This window comes from Octopus sinensis, linkage group LG19 (genome assembly GCF_006345805.1).
Source record: "Octopus sinensis linkage group LG19, ASM634580v1, whole genome shotgun sequence".
Classification (NCBI taxonomy): Eukaryota; Metazoa; Mollusca; class Cephalopoda; order Octopoda; family Octopodidae; genus Octopus; species Octopus sinensis.
The window spans coordinates 32,025,774-32,048,273 of record NC_043015.1 but is presented as its reverse complement, the minus strand read 5'-3'; the positions used below and the strand labels follow the sequence as shown (position 1 = coordinate 32,048,273).

At 39.1% G+C, this 22,500-nt stretch overlaps 1 protein-coding gene across 2 annotated transcripts in view; it reads left to right on the top strand.

The window, feature by feature from the left end:
• LOC115222388 (protein Mo25) overlaps positions 1-22,500 on the top strand; it is a 54,901-nt gene that overhangs the window by 4,708 nt on the left and 27,693 nt on the right. The window lies entirely within an intron of this gene.

The window sequence follows — 22,500 nt, the reverse complement described above, 5'->3', positions numbered from 1 at the left end:
GAGCTCCTCTGGATGGGCCTTGACGGATGGGCCAAAGTTTTGAGCCCCTCTTGGAGCTTCTCGCCCGCATCACATTCGGCACCAACAAGGAAGTGGCAGTGTCATGTTTTGGGTGGGAACCATAGGAAATGAACTTGTCGGGCCTTTCCAAGTACCAGAAGGTGTCAAGCTCACCAGCGACTCCTACACATCGTTTCTGGAGGGGCAATTTGCAGTATGGTTAGATGATCTGCCACTCTCACATTGACGGCGATTGATTTTTATGCATGACAATGCTCCTTCGCATTTCAGCCAGGGCCACAATTTCGTACCTCGCAACTTTGGGAATCACTGGCCAATCACTCATGACTTGGCCTCCCTGTTCTCCTGACCTTAAACCCTATCGAACAGCTCTGGTCGATCATGAAGAGGAAAGTGCATGAAGGAGCTATTACAGTTTTCATCAAAGGATGCCCTGTGGGAAAAGATCAAAGCAGTCGCCAGTACCATAGCATCTCAGATTAGTCAACTAACGGCTTCTGTGGACAAAGGACTGTTTCTAAACAAGGAAGTTCTGTAGACGAATCAAGTACAGCACCAACAATTAAATTGTGTTTCATATGTTTTGCTGCTATTCTTCAGTAGCATGATTCATTATTACAATAAAATGACGATAATGCTTTTTTTTTCATTACCTTAAATTGACATTTTCGTACACCTGCAATAAAGCAGGACACGGTTGAAAACACCTCAAAATACATAAACTTTGTAGGTAGCTTATCAATGCGATTGAAATGTTCGTTGCATACATGTGTACCTACCCAGGATCTTTCAGTGACCCAAGTTTCATGTTTGTTCAATGCTTAATGTTGAAAATATCAACAAAAATTTGACCTGCAATAAAGCCTGATACACAGTTTATATATAGAGATAAATTATATGGGTGTCTTATTCGCAATTTTACAACCTAAAGGCAGAAATATAAACGTCACTAAAGTGACAAAGGGCACTGATTACCACCAGTATTGCTAGAAATAAGAGTTAAAACAACTCAGTAGCCATGGGAAACACTATCTTAATTGTCAGTCATTAAGATGGTGCTTTCCATGTCTATTGCATTGTTTTGACACTTATTTCTAGCAATTCTAGTTCTGCTTAGTGCCCTTTGTTACTTTAGTGACGTCTATAGATAAGTTACATTCTAAGCATATCATGTAGGATGCCAGGACTGGCAAGGTAATATAACATTGAGTTCACAGTGAGGTGTAAACAAGCCATGAGGTGTCCTGTGTTGGCACTGTACTGCAGGTATGTGTGGCGGCGAGCTGGCAGAAACGTTAGCACGCCGGGTGAAATGCGTGACCGTATTTCGTCTGCCGCTACGTCCTGAGTTCAAATTCCGCCAAGGTCAACTTTGCCTTTCATCCTTTTGGAGTTGATTAAATAAGTACCAGTTACGCACTGGGGTCGATATAAACGACTTAATCCGTTTGTCTGTCCTTGTTTGTCCTCTGTGTGTTTAGCCCCTGTGGGTAGTAAAGAAATAGGTTTGTGTGTGTGTATATATCATTTCATCGTTCAACATCTGCTTTCATTGCTTGCATGGGTTGGACGCTTTGACTGAAAATGGGAAACTGATAGTGTCGCACCAGGTTCCAATCTGATGTGGCAAGGTTTCTACAGCTGGATGCCACCAACCACTCCGAGAGTGTAGTGAATGCTTTTTATGTGCCATATATATATATATATATATATCAACCCATGCTAGCACGGAAAACGGACGTTAAACGATGATGTGTGTGTGTGTATAAATGCATGTGTATGTATATACACACACACTCACATATATAATGGATTATATAATTCATTCATCTGACTTTTTATTATTACGAAGGGGTGCTGAACGGTTACTGGCTTTAAGGGTATTGTGAAAGGCCTGGTTGGAGGCTCAACCTTCCGTGTTCTTTCACAGGTCTCAGAAAATCTGAAGGACTGCTGCAATAAGTGTGTGAATCTGAGAGGGGAATATGTTGAATAAAATCATAATTAGCTGATCATCCCATACTTTCTTTTACCTATAGCCAGGCACTTTCCAGCATCCTCTCATGTATATATGTATATACACATTTATGTGTATATATATATATGTGTGTGACATCGTGTGTACTGTTGGCGATTTTTTTCCTTTGTCTTCCCTTCTCTGGATCTTTCCTTCTATGTTTCCAACGAAGAGCTCCGCTCGAAACGTTAAACCCTCCTTCTTTCCTGAGCATCCAATAATACTATATTTGTTCCACGTCCTCGCGTTGTGTTTTCTTGTTTGGATTAACTATATATATATATATATATATGTATGTATGTATGTATATGCATATACGAGGGGTTGCTGAAAAGTTCCTGGTTTTAAGGGTATTGTGAAAGGCTTGGTTGGAAGCCCAACCTTCCAACTTCTTTCATAGGGCTTAGAAAAACTGAAGGACTGTTGCAATAAGTGTGTGAATCCGAGGGAGGAATATGTTCAATAAAATCATAATTAACTGATTGTCCTGTATTTTCTTTCACCCAAAGCCAGGAACTTTTTAGCCCCCACTCTTTGTAGATTCCCTTCAATATATGTATATATGTGTGTGTCTGCATATACATACACCCACCTACACAGATTCTTTCAGTTTCTGTCTACCAAATCTACTCAAGGCTTTGATCAACCCAGGACTCTAGCTGAAAGCGCTTGCTTTAAGGGCCCTTCAGTGGCAAGCTTAACAAAGTAGCCACATGCACACACACACACACATGCATATATATTTTATAATAACTCTGCTTGTCGCTCCGTTACTTAGCCCATCCGTAACGCTTCCACATGATTAGTTGAAGGGATGGGAGAGGTAGTGGTGAGTGAAATGTCTTTTTTTTTTTTAACCAAGTGTTTTTCCTCTGTTACTCAGCCCATCTGTAATACTTTCACATGATTAGGGAAAAAGCAAGAGGGAGAGTGTTGTGTATCAAATCTATAAAATTGTGCATTAAGTAATCATCATATTGCCGTTTCCTTCACTTTTTGGTGATTAGCAGATGAGTGACTATCTTTTGATTCAGACACAACACAGACTATGCTTTCAGGTTCTTTGGATAAAGTTTTCAGAAATACCTGAATAAGTTTACCATTAATTCTGTGAAATATCCATAGGTCCTGCTAGTATATATAATAATCTGTATATCATATCTAATGAAGATACATCATGGAAATCCAAATTAACTGCAGAATTGGTCCTAAGAGACAAATATATCAGTAGTGGGTGAAAATCGTCCAACAGCAGCGAAGGTATTGCTAGATGTGTATTTCTACCTCATTGAGTTTCGTCAGTGGTAAGCACCCCTGGCAACCGCATACTAACACATTCTATATTGTCACTGATAGAGGAGCACAGTGGTTACAGTTAGCTGGCCATCTGAATAAATATTTGTTACGTGCAACATAATATTTGTTTAAAATAGCTCTCTGTGAAGCATACTGAATGCAGGTACAACACTGAAAGTCAAATTAACTGCAGTGTTTATCTTGATGCACACAGTTAACACAAAAATATACCAGTGTGTGTATATATATATCAGAACAGGAGGAAAAAAATTTTGGTATTCACCATTACACATGTTTCAAGATTTCATGTTTTGATGTATAATTTACTCTGCAAACAATTTTTCCGGAATTTTCAGCTCTTATCCGTACCTTGCATAAATATAACAACTACATGTAGTTAGAATTCTGGAATAAGCAGATGTGCATCAAGAGGACCAAGTTTGGATTTTAACCCTCCCTACATAATATATAGATTATTGGGGAGTAAACAAACCAACACCAGTTGTGGGACACATACAAGCTTCTTTCAGTTCCCGACTACCAAATCCACTCACAAAGCATTGGTCGGCCCAAGACTGTAGAAGACATTTTGCCCAAGGTGTCATGCAGTGAGACTGAACTCAGAACCATGTGGTTGGGAAACTAACTTTTTACCATGCAACGATACCTCTGTGTGTGTGTGTGTTGTTTTATTCCTTTACTTGTTTCAGTCATTTGACTGCGGCCATGCTGGAGCACCACCTTTAGTCGAACAAATCAACCTCAGGATTTATTCTATGTAAGCCTAGTGCTTATTCTATCGGTCACTTTTGCCGAACCGCTAGGTGACGGGGACGGAAACACACCAACATCGGTTGTCAAGCGATGGTGGGGGGAACACACACACACACACACATACGACGGGCTTCTTTCAGTTTCCGTCTAACAAATCCGCTCACAATGTTTTGGTCGGCCCGAGGCTATAGTAGATGACACTTGCCGAAGGTGCCACACAGTGGGACTGAACCCGGAACCATGTAGTTGGGAAACAAGCTTCTTACCACACAATATATATATTGATATTAAAGTAATAAAGTTAATGTGTGGTCATAGAGTGACCAATGGTTTCGCATCCTCGAAAGCCGTAGTCCGGAGACAACTGTAACCCTTCACCTCTCAGGTTGCTACGGTCAGTGGTCAAAAGGTCATCATCGTGATGATGTATTGAGGAAAAGTGGTAGTAACGGGCAAACGTGGCGTTGCGACGCTGTGAAATTCCATTCGAATTATACACATATATACACAAATATATATTTGTTTTTACTGTAATTGAAGAGGAGGCTTTCATCTACTTTAAATAACGAATTAAACGCGAATTGTTTTGCTTTTGACAGACATGTTTCATTGAAGACTTTCCTATTTTCTGTATCGGGATAATCATCATCATCCTTATCAGTAGTAATAGTTGTTGTTTGAAATCACATGGGGAGAAAAGAAGAAAAAATATATATATATATTTAGCTGTTACTATGTATTTAACATGATTCACACTTGGACAACTGGCCACTTTACTCATCACACTTATATACACACATACATACAGGCGATGTACACATACACAGAGCCGATAAGACACACACATCACCTGCAGTTAAAATATCTAATCACACACACACACGCGGATATACGTATCTTCATATATACATACAATAGATACATACAAGTACTATTGTGTGTGCGTATATATGTATATATATATATATATATATATATATATATATATATATATATATATAAGAGAGGTAGGGGTAATGATTTGGCCATCCCAGCTGACCTGCCAACGGAAGGATGTTCAAAGATCAGGCTCGAAACACCGAACGAACGTTGGACGCCATCTGATGACATCAACTCCACTTGTCAAGGCTACATTCTTTTACCTGTAATCATTGACATCTCATCCACACGCACACACACACGTACACACACACACACACACATATACTTACACACTGATATAGCAATTATTCCAGTCGATAGATTACAAACTAGTTTACCAGTTGTATGGGATACTAGTGTAACCAGGATATACATACATTAACTGATAACACCAGCATATAGATATAATGCGTATATACCTCCGCCCATAAATATATATATATATTGTGTGTGTGTCAGACTACGGCTGTGCTGGGGCACCGCCTTATATTAAAAACGGGAGGGCGAGTTTATGGGATTACCTTAGGGTTCACGTCCATAAAGGGTATAAAGGGTTTAGCTTTATGGCGTATCGCCAGATCCCAAATTCCTCTCTACTCAAAAGTGCGCGCGTGTATGTATGTATATATATATATATATATATATATATATAGGTGTGTGTGGTGTGTGTGTGTGTGTGTGTGTATGTATGTATGTATACACATATACATATGAGTGTGAAGGTGTGTATGTGTGTGTGCGCTATGGTGGGAACTGTGCCAGGTTATAATAGTCGAACTCGTCTGGTTTATTCGTCCATTCTCTATTAAATTAAATTCAAGGTCACAGTAATTAGTCACGATTATCGTCATCAACCCTTCGATAAGAGTACCGCACCCAACTAAAGATACTTGTCGATTTGTTCACGGTCGAAATGTATCGATACTTGTTTCGTGTCTATTCAAGACAACCGAGGCTCTCTCACTTATTACATTCTTTATATATATATATATATATATATATAGCTTTGTGTGTGTATAAAATCTCTTCTCTTTTCCCTTATTCTGAAGGCCTGACTTCACGGTTACAGGTGGTTGTAGGGACCGAATCGAAGGGAGTAGGTTAGGTGTATATGAAAGGGGCAGGTCGCAAGGTAAATCGTACTGCTTCGTAATATCGTGGAGCCGACTGTTCGGTTATTAAACCGACTAGTATATTATTACTGGTTCTAATGTTATCGATGACTCCCTCCCTCCATTCGTTCGATCTCGACTGTATTTTGGGCTCAAATCTTTAAAATAAATAATTGTTTTTCATATAGATAGACGCAAGACCATCGATGTGGGGTGGGCAGGATTTGTCAGTTAAATCAAAGGAAAGACTTCGCCCCCCCCTCCCATATCTCGATTTCTTATTTTATTTTATTTATTTTTTTTTTTTTTCTCCCAAAACCCATGTTTTCGGCTTCGGAGATTCCGGGAAAATGCCAAAAAAAATCGGCATTTTAAAATTTCCCCTCCCACCTAAATTCTTCTTTGACTTTTTTCAGAATTTTTTTTTTGTTTTTAAATATGCGGAAGTCTTTTCAAATCAAACCTCAATATTTGATTTGTACCGTATTTTATTGATCCCGGAAGGATGAAAGAAAACTCTGTGGGATTTGAATTTAAAGCGTAAAAAATAAAAACAGAAAAAAAACAACTAATTTTAGATATAAATATTTGTGTCAGACGCTCGGGACTTGACTGGGACAAAATAACAAAAACATGGAAAACCAGGGCAGTAAGTAGTTATTTTGGTAAACTGTCGGATAACTCTATCACTTCTATCTTATTTATTTTTATGGAACTTGCACTGGACACTCGAAGGGGGTCTTTGAAATGTCCAAAATCTAAGTACAGGCCACAAAGAAAATATCAAATGTTCGTGAAAAAAACAAAAGACGTTAAAATAACCTCAATCCAAATGTTACTTCTATTACTGCTCTGGTATTTTCAATGTTTAAACTTTCTTCCCGTTCGTTTTAGAAGGAATAATAATATTTGGTAAATAGACTTAAACATATCAGGAGTAAACAATTAATCCTGGGGCTCGCGCATGCGGACAGCCAATTTCTGCTCCGATATCAGTGAGCAGGGGATATGGTCCGAGGGCCTAGAACGCCAGAGGTCCCAACTACCGCAGGCTCGACCCATAAACCTTTTTGGAGAGCGACCGATACCCTGAGGGTTTATTTTTTATTTTTTATATATACCTTTCTCAACCTGATGAGCAAGCGGAGCCTGGGCTGGTAGCCAAGTCGTCGCCGGAAAAGGTGATGTATATAGTTTTACCTGCAGGTCATTACTGATTGACCTTACGAACAAAACACCTTAGTAGTGACCGTCCTCTATTTTTACTTATTTATTTATTTGGGAAAGATTTTGTTTCTAGAACTACATAGAGTATATGTCGTTATATCTTTTTTATAAAACGTTAGAATGATTTGAAGGGGGTTTAACTTCTGTCACCAGGGTGATCGGGTGGGCCGCGTAGAGGCTCTCTCTCGACATAATTTTATTGTAGGAGGGTTGACTTGACAGTTGCCCAGAAAACCCTCCCCAAAATGTTGCGTAATGTCGAAACGGTTTTTGGTGGTAGTGAGGTAATTTAAAGCAAACACCGGTTTTATTTATTTTCTTTTATTTACTCATTGACTGCTACAATTGTTTATCCGGACCGATTGTGAGTGCATGTACATCGCTATGACTATTAATCCGGCCCAGTTGAGAGTGTATGTACACATTGCATCAGCTGATTGTATCGATCCAGTTCGTTACGGGTAGCTTGATACTTCATTAATATACTTCATTAATCGACCGCGGAAAGTAGAAGAACGCAAATGAATTTGTCAAAAAGCTTTTTGTCCAACGCCTCTACCGATTCTCTCTCTTATCCGTCCCTTAATAATGATATTAATTGCAATTATAATAATAACGTATTAAAATAAATATTCTTTTATTTGTTTTAGTCATTTGACTGCGGCCATGCTGGAGCACCGCCTTTGTAATTTTAAAGACGGGACGAAATGTCACTTGGCATTTTGCTCGGTGCGCTAACAATTCTAATAATAATAATCGTTTCTACTTAAGGCACAAGGCCTGGAATTTGAGGGAACGGCGGGGGGCGGTAGTCGATCGCATCGACCCAGTACTTGACTGGTACTTAATTTATCGACCCCGAAAGGATGAAAGGTACAGTCAACCTTGGTAATAATAAATGGTGGTAGTGGTGGTGGTGATAAATGGTGCGGTGAAGGTGTTTGGGTAAATGGCTCTTACTATTCTATTGTTTTGTCGAGAGGATTGTCTGTTTTTATGGAATCAGTGAATGAATAGCATTAAAAGATGCGAGAGATAAACATTATGGCTCCATCGTTTTTTTTTGTTTTTTTTTTTTAATAATTTTTGTTAGTCTCCCACACTCCCTCTTTATCCCACCCCCTTCTCTATCTGTATAGTACGTAGGTGTGTAAGCTTATTCACACAGGTGAGTTGGTAGTCGATTATTTAATTGTCTTTCTGCTTGGCTATTCCATAATTATCGGTATCCATTTAATAGGTGACCAGTCCTGTTAGCTTTAGGGGAGTGATCAGTGATGACTTGTCTATTGCATGCCTTTCAACGAGAATGGCAAGCAACTGGGAATCGAAACCAGTGCAATGCCTACACTGTCTCCAAAAACACGCATACATACATACACATTTTTCTGTCTGTCTGTCTACTCCTTTATCTGTCTGACTACTTGTCTGTCTATCTATTTATCCATCTACCTATCTACCATAGTAAATACTACACAACACCTAGTCTTGTTCACCGATGTAATCTATCAGTCACACTAAATGGTAGACAACACTTAGTTATATTCACTAGTGTGAACTGTCTGTGTGTGTGTGTATATGTACATACATACATATATATACACACACACATCTAATATAGGATAAAATTTTTTGAAAAAAGTTTTATCAATGGTCAGCATATTAAAAAATACCTTTAAAGGTAAAATTTATAAACAAGGGCAAAAGAAAAAATTTTAAAGCCAAATATGCCGAAACTAGACACATCGTCCATAACCATATAATTCATTACTATAAGCACGCATCTCGAAGAAAGCTAACAGAAATTTCTAAAAAAATTCCGTTATTACCATATCGGACCCGATTTCAGAGTTAATTCATAAGAACCTTCTCTTCGTCAGTGAAAAATGCGGCAAAGAAATTAATGAAATACTTACTTATTCCCATGGAAGAAGCAAACACTAAGTCATGTGCACAACTAAGTACCCCAAATATATCCAAAATAGAAATTCTCCAACCCATTTATAAGTTTTATATATATATATATATACTCTTTTACTTGTTTCAGTCATTTGACTGCGGCCATGCTGGAGCACCGCCTTTAGTCGAGCAAATCGACCCCGGGACTTATTCTTTGTAAGCCCAGTACTTATTCTATCGGTCTCGGGGACGTAAACACACCAGCATCGGTTGTCAAGCAATGCTAGGGGGACAAACACAGACACACAAACACACACACACACACACACATATACATATATATACATATATACGACGGGCTTCTTTCAGTTTCTGTCTACCAAATCCACTCACAAGGCATTGGTCGGCCCGGGGCTGTAGCAGAAGACACTTGCCCAAGATGCCACGCAGTGGGACTGAACCCGGAACCATGTGGTTGGTTAGCAAGCTACTTACCACACAGCCACTCCTGCGCCTATATATATATATATTATGTGTGTGTGTCTGTGTACAAATATGTATATATAGTTCAGAAAAGTCTTTGGCATTTCAAGTCTCAGCTGTTCGATGGAAAGGATTGAGAGCTTAAAAAATGGAGAGAGAACAGAAAAAAAATGGCCTTGTGATCAAGATGTTACACTTGCAATCACGAGATTGTGGTTTCAAGTATTGGACCAGGTGGTGCATTATGCACCTTACCTCGCATTGCTCTGCAATAACTTTGGCACCAGGTGTGAGGTAGGCTGTACACCTGTTCAGGAAACATCAATTTGGTGGAGGGAGTGAGCTTATTGTACAATACAAACGTTTGATCACTATAAACAACAAACCATTTGCGCAGGTTGGTCAGCAAGAAATTTCAGAAATGTCTTTCTCAGTTTGGGGGTGGGTGGGTGGGTTAATTAGTCTGTAAAGAGAATATTTTTTTTCCAATGCCAAGGAAAAATATTTTTAAAAGATGACCGCAGGAGTGGCTGTGTGGTAAGTAGCTTGCTAACCAACCACATGGTTCCGGGTTCAGTCCCACTGCGTGGCATCTTGGGCAAGTGTCTTCTGCTATAGCCCCGGGCCGACCAATGCCTTGTGAGTGGATTTGGTAGACGGAAACTGAAAGAAGCCTGTCGTATATATGTATATATATATATGTATGTGTGTTTGTGTTTGTCCCCCTAGCATTGCTTGACAACCGATGCTGGTGTGTTTACGTCCCCGTCACTTAGCGGTTCGGCAAAAAGAGACCAATAGAATAAGTACTGGGCTTACAAAGAATAAGTCCTGGGGTCGATGTGCTCGACTAAAGGCGGTGCTCCAGCATGGCCACAGTCAAAATGACTGAAACAAGTAAAAGAGTAAAAGAGAGAGTAAAGATCTTTCAATCCTGCTTGTGATTATCATCAGTTAAAGAAAGATTAATATTGTTTTTGTTTTTCATTATTTGTCTAAAAACAAACAAAAAACCCCTCAAAACATTAAGAATGAACTGCATAAGTAAATACTAAATTGAAAATGTAGAATAATATCAATGGAATACATTGATATTTTTTAATATACAAAAATGTGTGTTTATATATGTATAAATACACACACACACACATTCATATGTAGATATACATGTTTCTCTGTATGTGTCTATGTGTGACTATATCTATGTCTGTGTATTTTGCCTGTTTATTGTCAACCTAGCTGGAGGGCATGGGGGGCCAGTGACCTGTTGATAGCTTTGTTTCAACCACACCTACCTTCTTTTTATCTTGGTAAAACCATCACAAAAAACAATGTAATTTTTTTCCCCCCTCAAGAATTTAGTTGTTTTCCCTTCCTCTCTGTCTCCCCCCATAGGCTTATTGTTCTGCCTGCACCTTTGAAGGTAGATGTGTTACATGCTTCCTATTACCTTTTCCTTGTGTGTACTTTTACTCATATGTAGGTGAGGGGTATTGTATATACTCTCTGTATATTTCCAGTATCTAGAAACATCTCATTAGGTATTAGTGCGCATTCGCTTTCAATGGCTGTCCTCGATTTGTTGACTGTTGCCAGGATTTTGCACTGTAAATTATATCTTATTAAATATCTCTAAAAAAAATGTCTAGAGGTGTGAAATCTGGTGAATGCAGAGGGTTTTTTTTTTTTTTTTTTAATCTAAAACCACTTTGTTCAATCTAACTTGGCAAAATCTCTTCAGGGTAGGCCCTTAAATTACTCTGCTTGACAGATTGTTGCAGCAAGTTCTAGTAAATGGCACCAGTCACCTTCTTTTCAAAAAAGAATAGTCCAATTAATCTTTTTGATGATAAACTGCACCATGCTGTAGCTCCTAGTAAATTAATATGATGTTCTTCTGGAATATGTAGATTCTCAGGTCTTCAGTAGATGCTGCTGTGGTGGTTAATCAAGCCATTTAATTTAACCCTTTGGTGTTCTGATTATTCTATCAAACATAATGCTTATTGATTCCCATTGATTTGAATTAATCATGCATTATCTCATATCTTCAAGATCTTGATGGTGTAATTACTTAATGTAGAATAACATTGTGGGGTAGGTGTGAGGGCCTGGATCTGGTCAGTTTGAACATAAAACAGATTAGGTATTTTGGCCAGATATAGCCGGTTTAAATACTAAAGTGTTAAATGTAGCCCCATCACTCCAAACGATCTTTGTCAAAGTACTACATGTGAAACTCCACTATTTGTTTCCAGCTGTCTTCACTGAGAGCATGGGCTATTTTTCTAATGCAACTTTTCCTGACAGCACTTCAAAATGCAGTGGGCGCTTGATTTCAGAATTTTAATTTAATTTCATCACTTGTTTGCCATACTGATTTGAACTCGAATTTCTAATACCCTTTCTTGCTTTGTTTGGTTCATCGATATCCACAGTCTTCCAGAATATTTCCTGTGGACATTCTGAACAGTTCCTTCAAATTTATATCTAACTCAAGTGATGGTTAGCCATGTAAGGGTTTCTGTTTGAAACTCCCACCTAAACTGTCTTTGCACTTCAACTGCATTTTTCAAACTTCCAGTAGCATTTTAGGATGAACGTCCTTTATTTAAAGCTTAATTTGACTAAAATGAAACAAAATTGAGTTATCGATTGTTAAAATGTATAGACATTCTTTTAGGAATACCCTTGTATGTGAGAGAGAGACTTGGCTGCTATTTCTAGTAATCAAGCAACAATAAAGAATTCCATCGTTGATTCATAGCCTTTGATTTAAGTAAGTTATGTATCTTTTTTGTGTTTTGATATTTTTATGGCTTAGTTAAAGGTGGCGAGCTGGCAGAAATGGTAGCAAGCCGGGCGAAATGTGTAGCCGCATTTCGTCTGCCGTTACGTTCTGAGTTCAAATTCCACCAATGTCAACTTTGCCTTTCATCCTTTCAGGGTCGATAAATTAAATACCAGTTATGCACTGGGGTCGATATAATCGACTTAATCCCTGTGTTTGTCCTTGATTGTCCCCTCTGTGTCTAGCCCCTTGTGGGTAGTAAAGAAATAGATATTTTTATGGCTTAGTTTGAGTTAGTGCCATTGACCTTTTACAGGACATCCTAGAGAGGTGAGAGGAAAGCCACTGTGCTGCAAATATTTGGGCTAGAAACCCAACTGAGTCAGATGGTCATGTTAAACTGGGTGACATATTAAGTCTACCACTATGGAATATGAATGGGCCCTTAGTCTTTTTCACAGTTTTTAACTACAAAATTTCAGTTGCACAGCTTCGGCCAACTCAAGGCTGTACAAGAAGACTTTTCACCAAAGTTCTGCATACTGAGACTGCAATGAACTTCTTAATCACATTGCTATTATTCTGTCAGTCTTGTGGCTAGTAACATTGGAATTTGATTGACTAAATAAATATGCTCCTTCTCATGGCTGAGGGTTGGAGGCCTCAGATACAACCGCCGATCCTTGCCAAACACTGCAGTCTCCTCATATTGCAGTTGTACACTCTGCCAGATCCTTGATATCGTGTCTGCCCAATCCTTTATATTTACACTCCATTTTCACCTTCTGGTTATTGTCACCAACCTTCAATCTACTCCCATCTCGTCTAGGAACAAATTTTTTGTGCTACAGGCTGCCCGAATTATCTGCAGTGTTCATCTGTAGCTTTTCTTCTCAAATGACCTCAGATGTTTAGTGTCTACAACTCTTGGAATTTAGGCCATACTGTATAGCATCTGGTTATGTTCACTGCTGTCTGTAACAATTGATATTGAATATAATTAATTTCATACCTGCAAAATGGTTGGTGTTAGGAAGGGCATCCAGCTTTAGAAGGCTTGCTAAAACCAGAACATATTAGTGAGGCATGGTTCCCCGAACTATCTCAGAGTAAAGTAACTCCAAATAAGAACTGACTTGGCCCTTGATAACCTGTTGAAATTGTGCCACCATAGAAAGTAGGCATAAAGTGATAATGATAATAACATTGCAGTTAAGCATAAGATAAAAAATAAGAAGAAAGTAATGGAAATGATAGGCGCAGGAGTGGCTGTGTGGTAAGTAGCTTGCCTACCAACCACATGGTTCCGGGTTCAGTCCCACTGCATGGCACCTTGGGCAAGTGTCTTCTGCTATAGCCCCGGCCAACCAAAGCCTTGTGAGTGGATTTGGTAGACGGAAACTGAAAGAAGCCTGTCGTATATATGTATGTGTGTTTGTGTTTGTCTCCCTAGCATTGCTTGACAACCGATGCTAGTGTGTTTGCGTCCCCGTCACTTAGCGGTTTGGCAAAAGAGACCGATAGAATAAGTACTGGGCTTACAAAGAATAAGTCCCGGGGTCGATTTGCTTGACTAAAGGCGGTGCTCCAGCATGGCCGCATTCAAATGACTGAAACAAGTAAAAGAGAGAGGAAAAGAGAAAGAGAGTAATAAACCATATAAATACTACAAAAGAGAATCAGAAACCTCTTTGTTTACCATTTCCAAAATCTATATTAAAGCAGGGAACTTGGAAATAAACATATTACCCTTCCTTTTTGAGATTAAAGTATTGTTGAAATGTAAAATTGAGATAAATATAACATGAAAGATTGCAATCAATGAAATGTAAATTATGATTTAAAGGATTAAAAAGTATCTGATTAGAATTTATTAAATTAAAAATTAACTAAGATTTTTGCTTACAAAAAGAAAACAAAATTGCTTCTTGCAGATCCTCCTTCGTAGAAGCTCTTAAATCTGATTTATTTTCAAATTACTATCTGTGAAATCAGTCAAATTAGTGTCTGAAAGTGGAAATGTTAACACATTATGTTACACTTAGTCGGTGTCGGTACCGTTTTATTAACTCTGGCACTTGTAGCTCAATAATTGCTTCTGGCTGTGACAAGGGTGAATCATCTTAGCTGAGCTCATTTCTCCTTGAGTTATATACTCATGGTCAAAGTTTCCACTGAGCTGCTTGATTGTGGTCATTTTTGCATTCACATATGCAAATTAGCCAGAGGGTGGTGGTGGTGTTTCATGTCACCAGCATTGTTGTTGCGTCTATGGCAAAGCCACTTTAACTCTCAAATGCTGCAGTCTACCAAGCCACAAATTGGCGTCTAGTCAAAGATAGGTTTTTAGCTTTGAATAGATATTTAACTATGAATAGGCAAGAAGCTATAAAAGGAAAGAAAAAAGTGCCAAGCTGTGAAAGGGTGTGAGCAACAACAACAACACTATTGTTTCTGATGCATGTTTTTTTGTAATCATAAACACAGTCGTACATCCGTGGTGTGTGATTTTTTAAATACTTATGAATGAGTGTAAAGTGTTTTGTGCACTGTTCTCCGTTAGTAATACTGCTTCTTGCCTTTTGCCATCAAGTGTCTAATTGATGGTCAGGCGATATGGCCTGCACATCTGTTTCCGGGATCTGAGGGAATGGTGCTCCCGGCATTGTAAGTTGATGAAACACTCCTCGGTTTTACATTGCTATCAGTAACAGAAGAGAAACTTCACAAGTAACTGTTGCACAATCTATTGACATTCTAAAGCTAGGGATGCAGTTTAGCCACCAACACGGTCTACACAGTCTACTCCATCCCAGTTGATTGTCCACAAATGCTTTCATCTATGGTCTAAGAGTTCAGTACCACACACACACTCACGCTCACATGTGCAGGCGTGGCTTTGTGGTTAAAAATTTCACTTTACAATCTCGTGATTTTGGATTCATTCCTGCTGCATAGCACTATGGGCAAATGTTTTCTACTACAGCATTAGACAAGTTTGTAAAATTGGTAAACAAATTATTTGGAACTCATTGTGTGTGTGTGTGTGTGTGCACTGTTTCTTATAACAAAAATGGCTGTAAATGAATGAAAGTGATTATATAACTTTTATCATTCATTAATATATATGTGTTGGCATTAGGAAGGGCATCCAGCCGTAGAAACATTGCCAGATCAGACTGGGCCCGGTGCAGCCTTCTGGCTTCCCAGACCCCAGTTGAACCATCCAACCCATGCTAGCATGGAAAGCGGACGCTAAACGATGATGATGTGTGTGTTTATTTGTATCTTGATATTGTTTACACACGACATAAAAACAATGTCACCCTATTAAGCAGTGTCACTGTCTACATCTGTTTATAAAATATAGTGTTGAGCAGTTCAGCATTTTTGAAAGACCAAGGAATAAGTGCCTTAGAAACAAGTAAGAGTTTGCAACAGAAAGGGCATCTGGCCACAGGAAAAACTGACCAGAGCTCAGAAAGTGAACAAATACCACAAAGCATATTGCCTGATGCTTTTCTGATTTTAACCTGTTATAAATCTAACAGACACATAACCTGATTTAGTTAATTACTAAATGCTTTGGAAGATACATCAATGCATCAAGGTGTAAACTTTAGAAGTCCCTCATGAAGGACTTTTCAGTTTACAGCATTATCAAACATACTGTCAGGGAGCATCCTTCATCTCTGACAACACTGGACTGCTGTCTTTCGGATTTTCTAAGGGGTCTTAGAGCAGGTGGTTTAAGAAGCTTGCTTCCTAATCATATTGTCTTTGATTCTGCCCCAATGTGTGGTACCTTGGGCAAATGTCTTCTACAGCTGCAAGTCAACCAAAGCCTTGCAGATTTACTAGAAATGTATATTTGCAGAGTTGGCCTCAGGCACCAGATGGCACAGAGCCCCCCAAATTCCATTTCTGAGACCAACTCAAGGCCACTCTCCTCTGCTTGCTCCATTGACCCAAATACCTGGGAGACAATCACCATGAACTGCCCAAAGCGGCGACATGTTGTTGTCAAAGGAATGGTCCAGATGGGAAATAATAAATATCAAGAGGCAGAGAGCAACTTGCCCTTCCTCGTCCCTTGCCAACCCTCCCCTGCAATAAATGCCCCCAAATCTTCTATACCATCCTTGACCTGGACAGCCACATCAGACATCAGCACCCTTCACATCCATCAGGATGAAGATGCATAATCACTCTCTACAAATTAACTACTCAGGTACAAGTTAATGTGTGTGTGTGTGTATACATCTTTGTGTGTACCCTTGTCTAAACTTCATGTGATGGTTGTAAATGATGATCATCATCATTATTACCAGTGAGATTGTTCATTTCCAGTCTTGTGTGAAAAAATGTTTGGCCATGGGAAAATATTACACTACTTGCAAAAACACGAGTGTTGGTAACAGGTGGGGCATCCAACCATTGGAATTTGCCTTGACAAATTGTGTCGGACTCATGCAAGCATGAATAAGTCGATGTTAAATGATGATGATGAAGACACAGCTTGTTTTATGAGCATTATTGATGTTATGAAGCTGGTGACTGACAGAATCAATGCAGCCTCCTCTAGGACTTGTGCTATTTTGTCAGGTACCTACATTCAAATTGTCTGACATTGACTTTTGTCTTCCGTTTATCTATCCAAGGTCAATAAAATAAATAAGTCAAGTAGAGTGGGAGGTAGTTTTATTGATTGTTGTTTCCTCAAAATGTGTCAGTGTTTGGAAATTGTTATTACTCTTGTAAATTAATCAGACACTTCTTTTGAATGTTTCTCTTCTGTCATATTTATTTCTTGTCTGATGATAAACAGTTATGCTGTTTAACTCTTTGCATCTTACTTAGCTTAAATGTATAAACACATGTCTTTGTGTTTTCTCATTGTGTTCACAATAACTGGTAACATCACATGGACATAGGGAGCATCATCATCATTGTTCGACCGTGTTCGAGACAGTGGAATTTACTATGTTACGCCAGACTTCAAGGTCCATCATAGCATTACGGAGGTCCTGTTGCTGGATGCCTGGGGATTACATCAGGGTAAACTCTGATGTAATCCCTGATGTAATCTCCAGGAATAGGGAGTAAGTTGCCTGAGCATTTCAGAGGAACATTGAACATATCTTTGTAAGAACTTGCCCTGTGTCAGTTGTTGTGTTTTGGTTAGATGTGTCTGGACAATCTGGCTGGAGACCATTCCATGTAAATAGACTTTTTGCAAATAGAAAAGGGCTACTTTGATACAGTGGAGTTTGTTTTGGGATATATGATTATATGATATTCTTTTATTCTTCTGCTTGTTTGTCATTTGACTGCAGCCATGCTGGAGCACCACCTTTAGTCAAACAAACTTATTCTTTGTAAACCTGGTACTTATTCTATCAGTCTCTTTTACTGAACCGCTAAGGTACGTGGATGTAAGCACACTAGCATCGGTTGTCAAGCGATGGTGGGGGGACACAAATACATACATACATATATATATATCAGTGGCAACTCCAGCACTTGGGCTGTTTGCGCTTAGTATAAATTTAGTAAAGCTGATTTAATTTCTGCCAACACTTCAAGTATGTAATTTCAGCCAATAACTCGGGCTTCTTTTAATGAGCCTGGTCGCAGTTCATTTATTTTTGTTCAGTGTCTGGCATTCGTCTTAGAGGTAGGTGCCCTGTGTCAAACAATATCATTCGTAGTGGACGTTCTCTCAACATCATTCATACGCACCTGACACGGGCTCAGAAGTTACAGCCTGGGTTGTTATCTATGATTATAAAAATTAAAAGTAATTCAAATTCAATGTTTTCTTGAAACGATAAATTTCTGTAGAGATTAGGATTTAAATTCCAGTCTATGAAAAGTTTCCGTTTTAGAATATTCTTAAAGGAATGAAAAATACCCTGCAACTTGGGCTAATATCAAGCCTGGCAGGTGTAAAAGACTAACTGGCATCTCTTGTCAAGAGTACAGGTGACAGTCAGGTGGCTGATGTTTGTTGTGCATTCGGCTGTCATTATTTGATTGCTGTTGTTCTCTGCGCCTGTGTGTAAGGATCTGTTGTGTTTTGCAGGGTTGCTTTATTTTTACCCTTAACTTAGAAATGGAGAAAAACATAGTGCTAGATTTTAATAAAAATAAGCTGTTTGGGGCTAGAAATAAAGCAGAAAAATGTGAAATTCTTTGAATGTCTTATGTGAAATCTGTGATGAGCCCAAGTGATGCTGATGACCTGGAGTCGCCTCTGATATATGTGTATATATATATATATATATATATATACATATACATACACATACAATGGGCTTCTTTCAGTTTCTGTCTACCAAATCTACTCACAAGGCTTTAGTAGAAGGCACTTGCCCAAGGTGTCATGCAGTGGGACTGAAACCGGAACCATGTGGTTGGGAAGCAAGCTTCTTACCACACGTCCACTCCTGTGCCTCTATAGGGATAGAAATTGAACTTGCAGAGTTTATATCTCACTATGAGCTGTTCGCTTCAGACATTTACAATATAAACAAATTGGAAATCAGTCTCCTGAAGCGAGAGTGGTTGTCTCCATTGCATGTCTGTCTGTCTGTCTGTCTGTCTCTCTTGTTGTTTAACCTAATGTTGGTTATGCTTGAGTACAACTATGATCAAAACCATTCCAGTTAAGATTATCCAAACATATTTTCAAGCATAGTGTATTCTATAGAACTACATTATTCAATATCTTATAAAAAGATGGTAAAACGCGATTTGAGGGAGAGATTTGGCTTCTGTTTCTTACAGGTTGAAAACCCACATATAGACTTCCTTCCTCGATAAGTCTGTCTGTCTCAGAAGCTATCCAACCTGTACCTGCAGAGGAAATGAAAAAAAAACTTCAGTCTCATCTCGGAATGTATTTCCTCTCCATCCCAACCTCCCCTTCTCCCCTTTCTCTCCCTAATTGTAACAATAAACATTGATTTTCTTTTTTCCTTTTTTTACCAAACGCACTGAAGCTTCAGATTTCTAGGTGAGTGTGTTAATGGTACAGGTGTATCATACCACCTTATTTACCAACACTCAGCCACCACTTTCTTATATTTCATCAATATATGCTTCACTCTGCCTTTTCCCTTTTATTCTCGTGACACATTTTCTATTTTACATACATACATCATTTGCTCAACCCCCCCCCCTCATGACTTAGCGGTTTGGCAAAAGAGACCGAAAGAATAAATACGAGGCTTAAAACAAAATATAATAAGTACTTAGGTCAATTCAAGACAATGCCCCAGCATGGCCACAGTGTAATGACTGAAGCAAGTAGAAGATGAAAGATACCTTCTTGTTGGTTTGGCCTTTACTGTTTATGTACCAGTAATATACTTGGAATTCACTCTCTTTATCAATAACACTGTTTTTCTCTTTATGTAGAACTAGCAGTATCGCCCGGCGTTGCTCGGGTTTGTAAGGGAAATAACTATATAAGCATTTTTAGAGATGTAAAGTATAATAGCCATCTCAATATGGCTAACCACAAAGGGAGGGGGTGTTACTGTAGCTTTTTACGTTCTGAGATTTAATAATAAATTTTTAGAGAGTTACTTCCCTTATAAATGCCAAAAATGCATTAAAAATGGGGAAAATTGATGGTAAATTTTTTTTTTAAATCGTAGACGCGCGCTAATACCCAGAAGGGCTCGATATGGTTAAACTGCACCGCAAAATGTGGGAGTAAGGAATCTAAATCGTAGGAGACAGACAGCACACAACCTCACTTTTATATATAAAGATAACCTGACCTTTCTTTGTGTGTGTGTTTGTTTTTTTCCAATTACAGTGTCTCAAATACTCATGAGATGGTATGTTGCAATGTTTAAGCCGTTCTATTTAGAACATTAACAATATTCAGCTAGGAAGCTGGGATACAAGCTTGGTTCATGAACCATCATCATCATCATTATTTAACGTCCGCTTTCCATGCTAGCATGGGTTGGACGATTTGACTGAGGTCTGGCGAACCAGACTCCAATCTGATCTGGCAGAGTTTCTACTGCTGGATGCCCTTCCCTAACGCCAACCACTCTGAGAGTGTAGTGGGTGCTTTTACATGCCACCGGCACGAGGGCCAGTTTGGTGGTACTGGCAATGGCCATGCCCAAATGGTGCTTTTTATGTGCCACCTGCATAGGAGCCAGTCCAGCGGCACTGGCGACGAACTCGCTCGAATGTTTCACGTGCCACCAGCACCATACCTATGTAAACGGTACGAGGAGCATTGTGAAGTGTTTGTTACTTGCAGGTGTTGGTAAGTTTTACCACATGTATCCTGATTCTAGAGCAGTTACATTCCAACCCTGTGTGCTATTAGCAGCAACTAAAAGAGTTAGCAATAGTAAGAGCATAGTAGTGTAAAGCACTGCCTCAGAAACCTCATCTAACCCATGCCGTCATGGAAATGCAAGCATAAAATGATTTTGATGGTGGTGAGACATTGGTGAGTTTGATCAACGTTCTCCGGTTGAGATTGTACTTCTTGTTCCTTGGCAGTCAGTTCAACTTCTAACATGAACAGTGAATATACACAATAGCTTGCCCTACATGCTGTGTTGCTCAGTCGCTGCTGTTTAGCCTTAATTGCGGATGTTTCAGTTGTGACCATTGCTTTCATCCATTGGACTGTGACCATGCTGGGGCACTGCTGTAAATAGTTTAGTCAAAACAAATTGAGCCCAGTACTTTTTTTTTTAAAGTATGGTACTTATTTTATTGATTTTTTTTTTGCCAAACTAAGTTATGGAGACATAAACAAACCAACACCAGTTGTCAAGCAGTGGTAAGGGACAAACACAAAGAAATGCACACATACACACAAAACAGGCTTCTTTCAGTTTCCATCTCCGAAATCACTCACAAGGCTTTGGTCAGCCTGAGGCTGTGGTAGAAGGGATTTTTGCCCAATGTGCCACACAGTGGGACTGAACCTGAAATCTTGTGGTTGGGAAGCAAACCTCTTACCACACAACTCTACCTGTGCCTAGATTCTGTTGTTGTTCTTCCGCCGTTTTAGAACACTTATTCTTCTTTAACATGTGATTTGATGCATATTTAGCCATTATTTGTAATAGGTCAAGTGACTGTGTAGAGGCCTTTCTCTTTAGTTTCATTGCCTATAAATCTGTTGTATATTCAAGCCCTTATACTGTTTTCAATTCCCCCCATTGTTACAACAGCTTCTCCTCTGACACCACTCCACACTACCTATCCTTTGCTCTTCCTTGTTTCAGAAATTTTTACCAATCCCACAGGTACAATCCTCATAAAATATTAATGTCGATGATGTCTAACCACCGGACAATTCTGATCAGCCAGATCTTATGATTAGAGCCATTTCAGTCATGACCAGCCAAGCTGTCTCTTTGTATTATGCATATATATAAGATTACTTCCTCTGTTGTATTTTTTTTCCATTTCCAGCAAGTCAAATGACCGTGTACGGGCTTTCATGCTTTTTTTCCTACACGTGTGGTTGACCTGTTGAAATGCAATGAGCACTGAGGGACAGTGCCCAGTGGACATGGTCACTGCCTCTTATTTCACATAAACTGGACGACTTTGATCCTAGTTTCAGTAAACATCTTCATTCTTCTTTTTACTGGTTTCCATCATTAGTTTGCGACCATGCTGGAACACTGTTTTCACGGGCCTTTGTTGATTATACCATCCACAGTACTTTGGGGATTATTTTATCGGAAGAGAGTTGACCTGTGTGAGATTTGAGCCTAAAAACTTAGAGACGTAATCGAATACCTGTGTTAAGTAGATGTGTGAGGTGAGGTTGATTTTACGATTTGTAACTGTGTAATCCAGTTTATTTTTTCCTGCTAAGGATAGAAGAGACAAAGGAGACGGCGTCGGAGAAAGCATCCGTCCATCCAACCCATGCCAGCATGGAGAGCAGGCGTAAAATT